Source organism: Numida meleagris, chromosome 5 (assembly GCF_002078875.1).
Source record: "Numida meleagris isolate 19003 breed g44 Domestic line chromosome 5, NumMel1.0, whole genome shotgun sequence".
Classification (NCBI taxonomy): Eukaryota; Metazoa; Chordata; class Aves; order Galliformes; family Numididae; genus Numida; species Numida meleagris.
In genome coordinates this window covers 58,158,286-58,170,985 of record NC_034413.1, presented here as the reverse complement: position 1 = coordinate 58,170,985, position 12,700 = coordinate 58,158,286, and the positions used below count along the sequence as shown (strand labels likewise).

The 12,700-nt window shown below is 41.0% G+C and overlaps 1 protein-coding gene across 29 annotated transcripts in view; it reads right to left on the bottom strand.

Annotated features, from left to right (window-relative positions):
- LOC110399220 overlaps nucleotides 1-12,700 on the bottom strand; it is a 585,449-nt gene that overhangs the window by 549,415 nt on the left and 23,334 nt on the right. For 25 of the 29 annotated variants that reach the window (XR_002439018.1, XR_002439017.1, XR_002438984.1 and 22 more), the window contains exon 1: nucleotides 8,147-8,902. The exons of the other annotated variants lie outside the window; for them this stretch is intronic. The gene's annotated coding sequence lies outside the window, so the exon portion shown is untranslated. Of the gene's footprint in view, nucleotides 1-8,146; nucleotides 8,903-12,700 lie in introns of those variants that run through there. 29 annotated transcript variants of the gene reach the window in all.

The window sequence follows — 12,700 nt, the reverse complement described above, 5'->3', positions numbered from 1 at the left end:
TTAGAATAGGGTTTTCTCCTCAGGTTTCCCCAATAGGGTGGATGACACAGGAGGTGCTTAGCCCATAACAATATGAAGTTGGTGTGGGGTTTGTTCCAGTGTGGGAATAACCTGAATGCATTCCCTAGCTGGGAAGTGGATATTACCTTTTACATTCAAAAGGCCTACATATTCACCAGGGATGCCTTTGTCCTCAAGCTAAGAAACGATTCAGACATTAGACTGCCTTCAGTGGCAGGAGTTAGCTCACAGCCTTATAGGTCGCGTGACTTTCCCACCTCACCCATTCAAAAAAAGATCAAAGTTTGCATATTTTTTGAATATCTGTGAGCTCAGTCAAATGACTAAGGTAAAAGTGCAGCAGATTATTACCTTAAACTGAAATATCATAACCTTAAACTTTCCTTCTATGTTTTAGAATTCTTTAGCGTTTCCCTCATTTTTCTCACATTAAGACATGTTTGTGGAGCCAGAGCCTTCTGGTTTCCCAGATAGTCCCAGCCGCGCTTGTGAAGGACATTCTTTCCAATTCTTGTCTGTTTGTAAGGGAAGAGTGGTTATTTCTAAAGCGCATCTGACACCTGCACAAGGGGAGAAAGTCATTTCTGCAGTTCATGAATCTAAGCAGCATCTCCTCTGTGCACGAGAGGTTTTATGGTTCACGTTTGCCCACCCCACCCCCCAGCCAAATTGCCATGCCTTGTGTATATGTTCAGACGTAAAATCTGCAAAAGGTGATTACTTCCTAAGAGTGTTATCAAGGCTGAGGCTCTCTCTTCAGTGCATAGATCAGAGGCAACTACAAATCTCTCCAGACCTGAGGAGACTCCACTCTGAATTTCCTTTTTCTTATTTAAACACCTGTGAGTTCCACACAGAGGCAGTGAGAGCAGAAGCCCCACAAAAATGGTTTGTAATACAGTTCTGAATCAAGTCCTTAAGGATATTAAAGTAATCAATCTTAATTATAGTAAAAAACTGTTACTGGCCTTACATAATAATGTTTCATTTATAATTTCCACTTACATCTGCTTCCATCCCTCTCATGCCTTCCTCTTTCCCTTACAGTATTTTTTCTTCTTCTATCTTTGAACGGAATTGCCATACACTTTCAAAACTCAGTGGAATATTCTTAGGGTGGTGGGATGCTCTTGTAAATTAAGGCAGAGTTCTTATGAATAATGACACTTTAGATTTTCTTAGTTATGTCTTTGACAAAGGTTCTCATTTTCATGAGCAAAGTTCTAGCCATCTTTCAAGTTCCAGGCATGAGTAGAGATAAATGATATGAAATGCCATAAAAGCTCACCTCTACCTCAACCTAAATACATTTGTCTGTCTTATCATTTACATTACCTGTGCCTTTAGTGTCAGTAAAATATGCCACTTCAAGGGGACGATGCATCTCTTAACGTCTGCAGTAAGGTCCCAAATAGGAAGAGGAAATTATTATTCTTTGCTAGAATAATGATAAGGACTGTAGTTTGATAAAGACTTCAGAAGATACACACCCTCAGTCTCTACTGATGCCACATTATTATTGTCATTCATGTTCAGGTGATGTTATGAATTCCACACAAAATAACTGAGATGCTAAGAAGAAGTGTACGCAAACTTTTGCTCAGGCATTTTTCAGTGCCGTAGTCTTTGGTGAGCCTTGCTTTAGTCTCCTGGTTTACAAGACAATGGGTAAAATAGCTCAGCCATCCTTCACTCCGAGTCATCACCAATACAAAGTTGTTAACTTAATCATTCATTTCCAAGATCAATCAAAATCACTACTGCATATTCAGCTGCCCCCTTTCTCCTCTGAAAAACTCATGGACATGCCCCTCTCTTTTCAACCCTGTGTGACTGAGGGAATCCCCTTTACTTTTCCACTATCAAACAGATCTCAAAGCAACGAAGTGAGATCCTACCTGTCTCTACCTCTGTCATCCTAAAACAGTCTTCTTATCTTTTTATTATAACTTGGGTCCCACAGCTCTTGGAAGGCCCTCATAGCTATCTTTTCTAGATCTTACTTCAATAAAATTCTTGCATTCTATCCCTTGTAAGACAGCAGAATAGGATCAAGCACAGCAGGACCTCTCTCAGCCAAACAATTTGTTGTCCATGGCCATCTGCAGCTGTGGGCACAAAGTTTCAGCCAGTTGGCTCCGTTGGCTTAAGGTGATCTGCTGAATGACTCAGACATATATGCTACTTAACATTAAAAATGGAACAAAAACAAAAAAAACAATACACAAACTGAGTTTTTTGTTTTGTTTTACACTTGAGAAAAAAACAGGATTGTAATGCTCAACAAGAGCTCAGCTAGCCACAAGGGAATGAAAGGAAATTCTTGACAATTCAAGTGACCTCATGAAACTCTTGTTTCTTCCAGTCACTTGCAGCACATATATTATTTACATTAATTTCTTTTTTAATTAAACTTAAGTCATTTATTACCCCTTCACTGCATACAGTAAGGATCTGATCTAAAATGCTTTTCACATAGAGACACATTCTTTCACCATCTCCTTTTAAGTTTTTAATGGGGATTGTTAATACACTATATCGGAACAAAACAAGTATTCTCAATTTTACAAATGCAATGCTTGAGAAAATAGGAACACAAAATAGATCCCTCAGATTAGCTGAGAATCTTGCTACACATAAATGTCTACCTTGCATAATTTCTGATCATATTACAGTCAATATTATTGTGGAGACATCAAGCTTAGAAGTCTTCCCTAATCTACATGGGAAAGAGAAAACTGGTTTACGGCAAACCTAGCTACAGATCATTTCCAAGATTAAAATTTAATTGAGTCAATTATTCTTCTCTTGCTCTCCCGTGGAAGAAAAGGTTAAGGTAAATTTAAATAAGCCATGTTGATCTTTACATTATTCATTCAGTCACTGACATATCACTGTCTTGATAATTTATGGGTTCTAAATACTACCATGATGTTTACTGCCCATCCCAACAGCTTGGGGGACCATCAATTAAGATGTCCCTTGGTTCCCAATTCATTTCAGCTCTGATAGATATGTAGAATTGATCAAAATTATTATCTAATCATTATTTCATGTGGAGTTTTCTGATTTCACTGCATGGCATCAATGTTCTTTTTGTGATGATGTCTCCAAGCTAAAGCTCCAGAAATTAAAAATCTGCTACTAATGCTATCTGCTATCTAATGTTCCCACATTCGTTGGTCTACCATTCTATGTTAGCTTTACATAAATTCTGCTTTCTTTAGGAAAGAATGACATTATGTGTTTTTGTTTTAAGCAGTATTTTCAGAGACAGGAAAAAAGCACAGCACTTAAGCGCCATTTTCAAGAAGCATTTAGGCGATGGGACCCATGATACCACTAGACCTGCTTGTGAAGACTTAGAAGCCTACACGCAAGGATTCACTAAATTTATATTTAAAAGTCATCATCATGTCTAACCTTGCTGTCTGGCTGGGCTGCCACTGAGTTCAGTGAATAGAAAGCAAGCTCTTATGGGCAGTCCATCCACCCTAAGGTGTTTGTGAGGTAGATAGGAAAATCTCTTCCTGCAAGTACTCACATTTCTCCTTTGACCACAAAGGGAACACAGACAACTAACTTTGACAACTAACTTTGACCAGAAGAGCAGTACAATGTGCAGTCCCGTCAGAAGCAGCATAAATAAAGAAGACACTTAATAATGTTGACTTGCAGCAAGCAACAGTACATTAAAGAGAGAATGAGGGCAACTCAAACAAATCAGACTAATTTTTTAAAGTGACTTAAGCAGCTGGAAGCTGGAGACCCTTCAACAATACTGGGTCCAAGGGCTCCACCTGTAGACTTGTTTGAGTGCTGCTCTCCTTTATGAAGCAATAGATCAAAAAGTCACATTTTCAGGACTGACTTTAGCACTGGGAAATGATTTCATCTCAAACTGTAATCCTCAAAACCTAGCTTTCTAATCCTTGTCCTAATATGCACCCTTGTGAGACATCATATTCCTTATTGCACCTGTGATAGCATCATGGCTACTAGCATAGCCCAATCTTCCTGCTACACACTCCTTCTCTCCTTAGTAAAGCAGAGAACAGAAAACAAACAGTGACAGAAAATTAGAGAGATAACAGATCCACCCAGCATCAGGCAGTCATCATAATGTATTCCTCTGTCACACTTCCTACAATGAAATGATCATTAAAATCAATGGTCCATACATTAATACTTAGCATTTCACTCACAAGAGTTATAGGGGGAGTAGAAGGGGAGAGGAATAGACAGAGCAAAGTATTTTTGGAAGACTGGGGGCACATCTTCGTCGTTCTTAATGACAGGTACAGATCTGCAACAACATTTCATTGCTCCTGTTGGGTTTGTCAGTCATCAGCTAATAATGAAGGAAACAGCAGCCTTCAGAAGCAAGAGAAGAGGAAGTCAAAAGATTTGTGATGGAAAGCAGCACTGAAGCTATCGTGAGCTCAGTGAGCATACAGAAACATGTCAATCATTGTCAAACACTCAAGAGATTAAAAAAGGAAACAAAAACGAAGTAAATGACAGCACCGGGATGGTGGCTGTTAAGCCACAGGACAGCTCAGAATACCACCAATGGAGGTATGGGTCACTACTCCCCACTGCTGATGGCATATCAGGCTAGAAATTAAAAAAGGAAGTTGGCTTGAAAAATCTAAAAGGCAACAAGAGAAAGGGAAGTGTCTGCATCAACCAATATCAGTGCATCATCTGTTCCCAAACATAAGGAGGCTTTCTGGAAGGCCCAGACATCATTTTGCCCCTTCCCATCCCATGATGCCATCCATGAGGTGTGACTTGCTGGAAGGAGAAGACATTGCTGTCAGAGTGGATCGGTTTCCCTATCAGTAGCTAAAGGGTACACCTGGTATAGCCTTCAGAGACAATCACTGCTGAATGGAAAGAGGAAGAGGAATTTGCCCACACTGTGCCATGTGCTGAATTGAAAAGGTACCTGTCTTCACTTCAAGAGTAAAGAGTCTCTCTACTGCTTTCTCTCCTGTTTTGCAGAACCTTCAGTCACATATATACACACAAAGACAGAGAAAACCCCAAATCACAACCCGCTCACATATTCTGTATACTCTGCTGTGTTGAAGGTGTTAATAAAAGATTGACAGTTGGTCCCAGAACAATGTCACTATCAGACCCCATCAAGCAGAAGGCATTTGTCAAGTTTGTGTTCATGTTCTTCTGTGTGTTTGATTTGATTTTCTCCCCTCCTTCTCCCTCCAGTTGCCCTAAAGCTATAAGAATAATATAAGATACATCTCATCCAGCATCTGTGACAGGTACAGCACTGCACACACAGCCATGTAAAAGCAAGGGGTCCCCAGGCCTCCTGTGGCCATTTGACAAGTGTGAATTAACTCTGTCGCCATTGCCTGGCATTTCAGATCCAGGAGAGAATTGCTGCTCAGTGGGATCCAGGCTGCCCTTTTCCCTATCCTTCTTGGTTATTTATGGGCTTCATTTCCCTACATGCTCTGTGTTGCAACATTGTAGGAGGTAGTGAGGGAACCTGAGAGCTGACTGCCTTGGTTAACACTCGTAGAGAGGATCTGGCTGCAAACCAGCATCACAGCGCACCCTGTGCCAGAGGCCATGAAATGGTCAATCCTTCACCCCAAATTCTTCATTCATGTTTTCTTTTTCTGTCTTGTTTATAACACCAAAGGATTTTGTGAGATGTGGGGTAAGCTACACCTGTGAGCAGAGTAACGCTGGTTTAGCATGGACTGAAGAATATGTCCCTCTGTCATGAAATAGCAAAAAGGCCTCCATATTCTTACAGCTTGGCACAGCCTAATGTTATGAATCACAGACAGATGTGTGATGGTGAAACTTCAGAAATCTGAAGCAGGAAACAAATCAGTGCTGCAAATCCCAGTGAGACAGCCATTTGCAGATGTGAAGTCTTGCCACCATAACTCAGTATTCATGCATTATATAAAACAAACTGTTGGAATCATAAAGAGCAAGCAGGCTGAGAGTCCCTTTGAGCTTGGCAGTGGCATGACAGGGTCACCCCTTGAGTGGGGACACCTCTCAAGGTTACACCTGCTCAGAGATCCCTTACATCTTGATGTCAAGATGCTCTACAGATCTTCAATAAGTGACTAATGGTTTGTTTTCAGCTTTATAATCTTAGTAAAGCTAACATCAGATTGATTGTTCACATACAATTCTTTAGACATTAAACCATTGACCAACTCTGGAGTGGATCCAGCCACACCTACGCTCATTACCTTTGTGGTTCAAGGAGTTCAGAAAGCAAGGGGCTCCACTCTGAACCTTGTGACTCAATGAGAGGGCCTCCCATATGAGCAAATTTGCTTTACCTTCTATGCAGAAAGTAATCAAGTGTATTCAGCCATCTCAAACCTTGTTAATTCACTGTTAAATCACTACATAATACCTACATTATATCAGTAAATATATTCCCGCTTCTCTTTTGCAAAGTGCATAGTGTAATTTTTTCCATCCATGTCAACACACAAAGGCTGCTCACCTGTTTTGTCTTATCTGTCCCTTAGACTGATGCAGTTCATGTTGGAGGAAGAGAGTTGTTTGCCCCTGGTCTAGTGCAACGGTGCCATTAAAGATACCAGAAATGCAGATGGTGCTTAGTACTTGACATGAAAGATCCAGTGTCTCCAAACTGGGGCTTTGGGATGCACAGAGACCTCTGGATCCCATAGCCAAAGGTGGATGGAAAGACAGTCGCAATCAGGCATCTGGATTTCATGTCCTAGGGAAGCGCTCTCATCTCAGTTTGAATCCCTCAAAGGTTTTTGTGGTCCTAAATGAGGCTGTTGCTAGGCTGACTGCTGCAGATGCCCCTTGGCATTTCAGTCTTTCTCCACAGTGACAGGTATATGTGTTTGAGGAAAGCTGAAGTGCACAGGAGTGACCAGTTGTTCCTGACACAAACTGCACTGTTTTTTTCAGTCTGTTTGCTAATGGAATCTGAGAGCAAAAAAGACACTGGTAGTTCTTCATTAAAGTCGTCTGTTCCCTCTGTCTGTTTATTTCCATTTTTAAAAGGCCACATTCATAACTCAGAGCAGCCTGCTCTCCTTGCTGTTAACAAAGAGAATTTCAAGCAGGCTTAGGCTTTATCCTCTTTCCAGACTAATACATCCTCGATTTCAAAACACCACTCTGCACTCTGCAGGACATAAGAAAAAACTGCAGCAAGGCAATGCTCAACAGGAAGAAAAGATCTATTCTCTCTAGAAGCATAAATACTCAGCACACAGGCTACAACTTTTGGCTCTCCTCAGCTCAGCCTACAATGTTTTGCTGCAAATTTATAATGCCATCTTAAGCACCAAGGGTAGCTTCTTGGCCCTATTTTTTGTTGCTGTATTTTTCCTAGCTGACAGATACCTGCCCATATCTTCTGTTCCTGGCTCTGATTTAAAGTTGTCTTTGCCAGTCAAATTTAGCACTTGCTCATTCAAGATGACTGAAAGTAAGGCCAGGTGTGGGAAAGCAGCTTTGAGCTACATTGTGCAGCTGCCAAGGATGCAGGGTAGTTACACTGACTGCTTCCCATGATGTCTTTTGCAAAAAAATAGGAACACAAAAGAAGAAATTCACTGGTAGGGAAGTTTTTTACCCAGGATTTTTTTGTTTCACTTCTTATACAATCATTAAGGTTGGAAAAGGCCTGTAAGATTATCTACTCCAGCCATCCACCTACCACCAGTACTGCCTACTGAACCACATCCCCCAGTGCCACGTTTTCACATTTCTTGAACTGCTCCAGAAGCAGTGACTTCACCACTTCCCCAGGCAGCCCACTGCCCAACCACTCTTTCAGAATGGAAGCTTTCCCTAATACCCAGCCTGAACCTCCCCTGGCACAGCTAGATGCCATTCCCTTCTTAAGCATTCCAAAGAACAAGGCGCAACTGATCTTAAAAGAAAATTGTCCAGGCCCCAGAAAATTCAAGGAAAAGCCTAGATTAAGAAGTAATGCAAGTCACCTCCCAAAAATACTCATCTGCCTGTACTTGAGGAGCCTGCAAACCATGCATGTGTACTGCCTAGGCCACAAACGTGCCTTGTGGGGAAGAAGACACAGAATAAGTAGAAAAACAAAAGATAAGACAAACAATACCTTCTCTGCCATACAGCTGTAGGTTTTGCGGTCTGCTTGGTAGAAATTTCCTGAGTCAGAAGTTGCCCGCCAATCTCTGCGTTAATAGCCTTGGGTAGATAAATACTTTCACCTGTTTAGGGGTTTGACCCACTGTGAATTGCTAATAGTGTAGTGGCTGCAATTAGTGTAGTGTTCCACAGCTGAGCTATGCTTTTCCAGAACTTTGTTTTAATCCCACTGCTTGACTGCTCCACTGTGGTCTCTTGTCACAGTGAATTCACTATTCGTCTTTCTCAAGCTTCTTGCGATTTTAGATGTCTGTATCAAAGATCCAACTCTGTCACCTTTCTTCTGCATTTTGGTTTCTAGTTTCATCCCCAGGTACCTGGGGAGTGTCTGGCTCTCCACAAAGAAAAATTCAACCTCAGAGACAAAAGATTGCAGTAGCTTGGGAGGATAAATCAGAAAAAGGAGACATCCTCCAAACAGTTTACAACATAGCAGAACACTCTTCTTGGGGTGTCTCTCAAGAGCAGCAGCGTCCCAGGATTGCGCAAGCCCTCTGCTGCTGATTGCCATTGCCAAGTGACAGCCTTGGCATGACCCCCACCTTAGATAGGATGAGAGAAACATATTTGCTTCAGGGTATTCTGAAAGCACACACACACGTTCCCGGGTTTCGGCACCACTTGAAAACACACACACACGTTCCCGGGTTTCGGCACAACTTGAAAGCACACTCACACACACACACAGACACACACACAATAGCAGCAAGAAAAGCTTTTTTTTTATTCAAAGGTGTAGCACTACTTTTATAATACTTGTTATCCACTATTGCCATCTAAAGCTTACTCCCTTAATGCTGATTGGATATTTTTGCTGAGGCATGTAGCAGTGAAGCATGAAGCAGTATTTTCCATCTACTGACATGTCAAAAGGTAGCTTATCGTATCATCTTAGTTTGCCATTTTCCCTGCGTCACGGGTACATTCTTTGGTCAACTAGTCCCTGTTCCTTCGGGGAGGGGGGCCTTTCTCGTTACATCTCGTATCCTCGCAACCGCCTATTACAACAGTATTCTATTCCCAACCCATCTCTACTAAGAAGAAGAAAGAATAACCCTCCAGTTTTCTGCTTTGCAGTTGAGACAACAAAACTCATAATTCAGCCTACATGTACAGCAAAGTTCTGATGAGATTTAATGGAATTGTAAGTTCTCTTTACGTACATACTGGGAACTAAAGGCAAGGATGTGAATTAATTTTCTGAGGGACATTTACAATCCCTACCCACAGAATAAAGACAGAATGTTTCATGTATTTCTTTTCCTTTGTTAAAGTCTGATGCTTGCTCCTGAAACATGAATAATAGGAGAAACATGTTTTCTTTTAGACTTCTTGCAATACTTAAGGTGTATGTTATTTATTATATATGTTAAAGTATCCTGATTAATCCCTGAGAAAAGTATACATGTTGCAAATTCCTAAATTGTCACATACCAGCAATAAGGAGACTAGAAAAAGTTCTTATTCAGCTCTCAGAATTTTCTTTCAGCGAAAGGAACACAGAGATGAAATGTTTGATCATTCATGATCAGTACAGCAAGGGAACACATTTTCAGTGAGCAGTTTGCAGGGTGTCCCTCTGTTTCAACTTATACAAACCCTACCTCCTGTTGAAAAGGTCTCTAGCTTTGAAGTTTTGGGTTTGCTAAGAGAATTTTGGCAATAAAATGATAATCAAAGTTCTTCCTCTCTCCCTCCCTGTTAATTTCAAGTTATGAAATTGTGCAATGTGGCCTAAAGGGCTACATAAGGGTACATATTCCTACACTTTTACTGCGTTTGTTGGGATGGAGATAGAATTCAGACATGCTACCAATCTTGAGTAAATGACCTGAATCATGCAAAGATATGCAGAGACACACTCTGCTTAATGGATAATCTTAGATCAATGCATAAATCTGTGCCAGCTTGTTGCTGGAGGAGTTCCATCAATATAGACTCATAAACAAATAAACCCTTCTCATCTGGAGAGCCTGATCTGCTACCGTTGCAATTTCTGAACTGTACTGTGTACTGAAATCACAGCACCATAAAAGCAGAAGATAATGATGTCTTAGGCCTCCTTTGATCTCATCTTCCTATGATAATGCCTTAATAGGTAATTTGTCTTATCCTAGGAGTTATACAGGGGCAAAGCATGACACAATACTAAGAAGGATGGTAAATTACTAAAAGATCTGAAAGCCATGTTTCTGAAGATTGAAAAAATTATGTTATTTAATGTTGTATGAAGACCTCATGATCTATGTTTAGTGTTCATGCTTGGGCCTTTCCATGGAGGGTATTCACTATCTTGTTATCTGTAAAATGTTTCTTTAACATTAAATTTCTCCTCCACTCACATTGTGAATTCCTATTTCATTAGTACCTCATCTCTAATGATTTTAAGGAAATGAAACGTATGATCACCATCAAATCAAAACAGTCACAGTAAAAGAGAGTAGAATTTAGCTGGAATTTTCTTGGAAGTTTCTAAGATGTTCAGCATCACTTTTTTTCTGATAGGAATATGGAGTTTGACGGATAGGAGAGCAAAGGTTCTGTCTGCAGCGTGGTTCAAGTGCCAGATTCTAAGTGAGAAGAGATGGGAGGTGAAGCTGAAGTTAGTAAAGTACACCTGGTATTAATGTGACCGCAGAGCACAGGCTTTTGTCTGATGTGATAGCAAAGGGAAATCTTCATCTCATCCTGCTTATGAGAGAGAGAGTTGCAGAGAGATGCACTGTGTTTGGTGAAACACAGAGACACAGCACACCTTCCACACCAAAGGACCTGGTTGCCTCCACTATGGGAGATACTCTGCACTCTTTGGAGCAGTCTTATTTTGCCTGTACTGAGAACACAAGGCACAACACAAGGTCCCCCCAGACCTAGTTCACACTTGGGTTCCCCTGCTGGGAGGATGGTCCTTGACAAACCACAAAGCAGAGCCCATGTAGGAGCCATCACCAAGGCAGTGTGGACATCTAGAGGAGCAAGAAGCTGGGACAGCATCACAAGATGATGGCCATGGCTTAATCAGTCTCCCTTGGATGATAGTGAGAGAGAGTGGGAAAGCAAAGCCCAAGAAAAAGGTTGGACCTAGCAGCAGTGGCAAGGAGCACAGCCTGCAGCTCCGCAAGTCCTGCTGGATGTCCTGGTGATGCAGAGCCGGAAGAAGCCTCTTTATCCAAGGCTAACACAGCCAACTAGCAAAAAGTTCAAATGTAGTGCAGCAATTAACCATGTTGCACACTCACTGCTGTTTCTCCACGTGCACATTCAGGGCTGCCAAAACAGAAGCATTTTAGCAAGGGAGATTTGGAGAAAAGCAGGGATTTAACATCACATTAAGAACCTATTTACTGAAACAGTGAGATGCCGACCAAAACCTGGCATGAAACAAAACTGACTGCATCTTATTGCCTAAATGCTCAGCTTAATAACGGTGTTTATCTGTTGAGCACAATGCAAATCTGAGTTGCAGGGGACAGCATAGGCCTAAAGTACAGGGTGTTCTGCAGCAAACTCAAGCTATTTTCAGTGCTTGAGATTTGTGAAGTGGTTTGCTGCAATTGCTGGATATAATAGTCCTATTAATCAAGGCCTGAATATCTTCCTTTTCTGCTTAGCCACAAAACTTTCTGAGAAGCATAAACAAAAATAGTGAGAATGATACATGGTTATATTTATTTTAATTACTATTATTACTTCAATCATCATTACCATTATTATTTCACTCTACTCAGGATCCAAACTGAAACTAAAACATCATATTTTAATGTTATCACCCTCTTCAGTATTTTAAAGGCTCCCATTAATGCCAGTTTTGGAAGGATGCATATCCCACAATAAAACTAATTTCCAATTGACACCATGCTGCTTTAATATCCCCTCTGGCCTTCTGTCCTCCTGGGATCTCAGTGTGCTATATAAGGTTTTGTGCTCCTGATTTCCTTCAGCTTCTTCTCCATTTGTCAGTCTCGTCTTGGATTTTCCATCAAATTTTATCACTGAAAGTGAGGATGAATTCCACACTCCTCACACCTTTTTTTTTCCCATTAAATAGCATGTCTTCTAGCAGAATTCCAGGTAAAGTACATAGACAAACAAACAAAAAAAATAATCACCAAAAGAACCACCTAAAAAAAGCATTATAGTTTCATAGTCTTACTTTTTCAACTTTATCTGATGTGTAGTTCTTAATTTTTTCTCAAGATAAAACCTGTTGTGAGTTATTTTCTGCATTGTGAGAGGTTCAGTACGCTACTATGAGGATGATCACTCATCTGCATGCTCCTCCAGCCCCACATCCAGCCAGGGTTACAAAAGAAAAGGTAAAAAACAAATCCTTGGAAATTTCGGAGAACTTCAGCCAGTTGTGCAGCCCCAGCCTGGCTGCCCTTTGCCTCCCAGTTCTACTCCTGGCTGGGCAGCTTTGGGCAGACATGGCCCAAAACAGAGATTGATCTCCACCTAATGCAATGCCGACTGTGTTTCAGAGATTCCTCTGCCTTCGTTCATT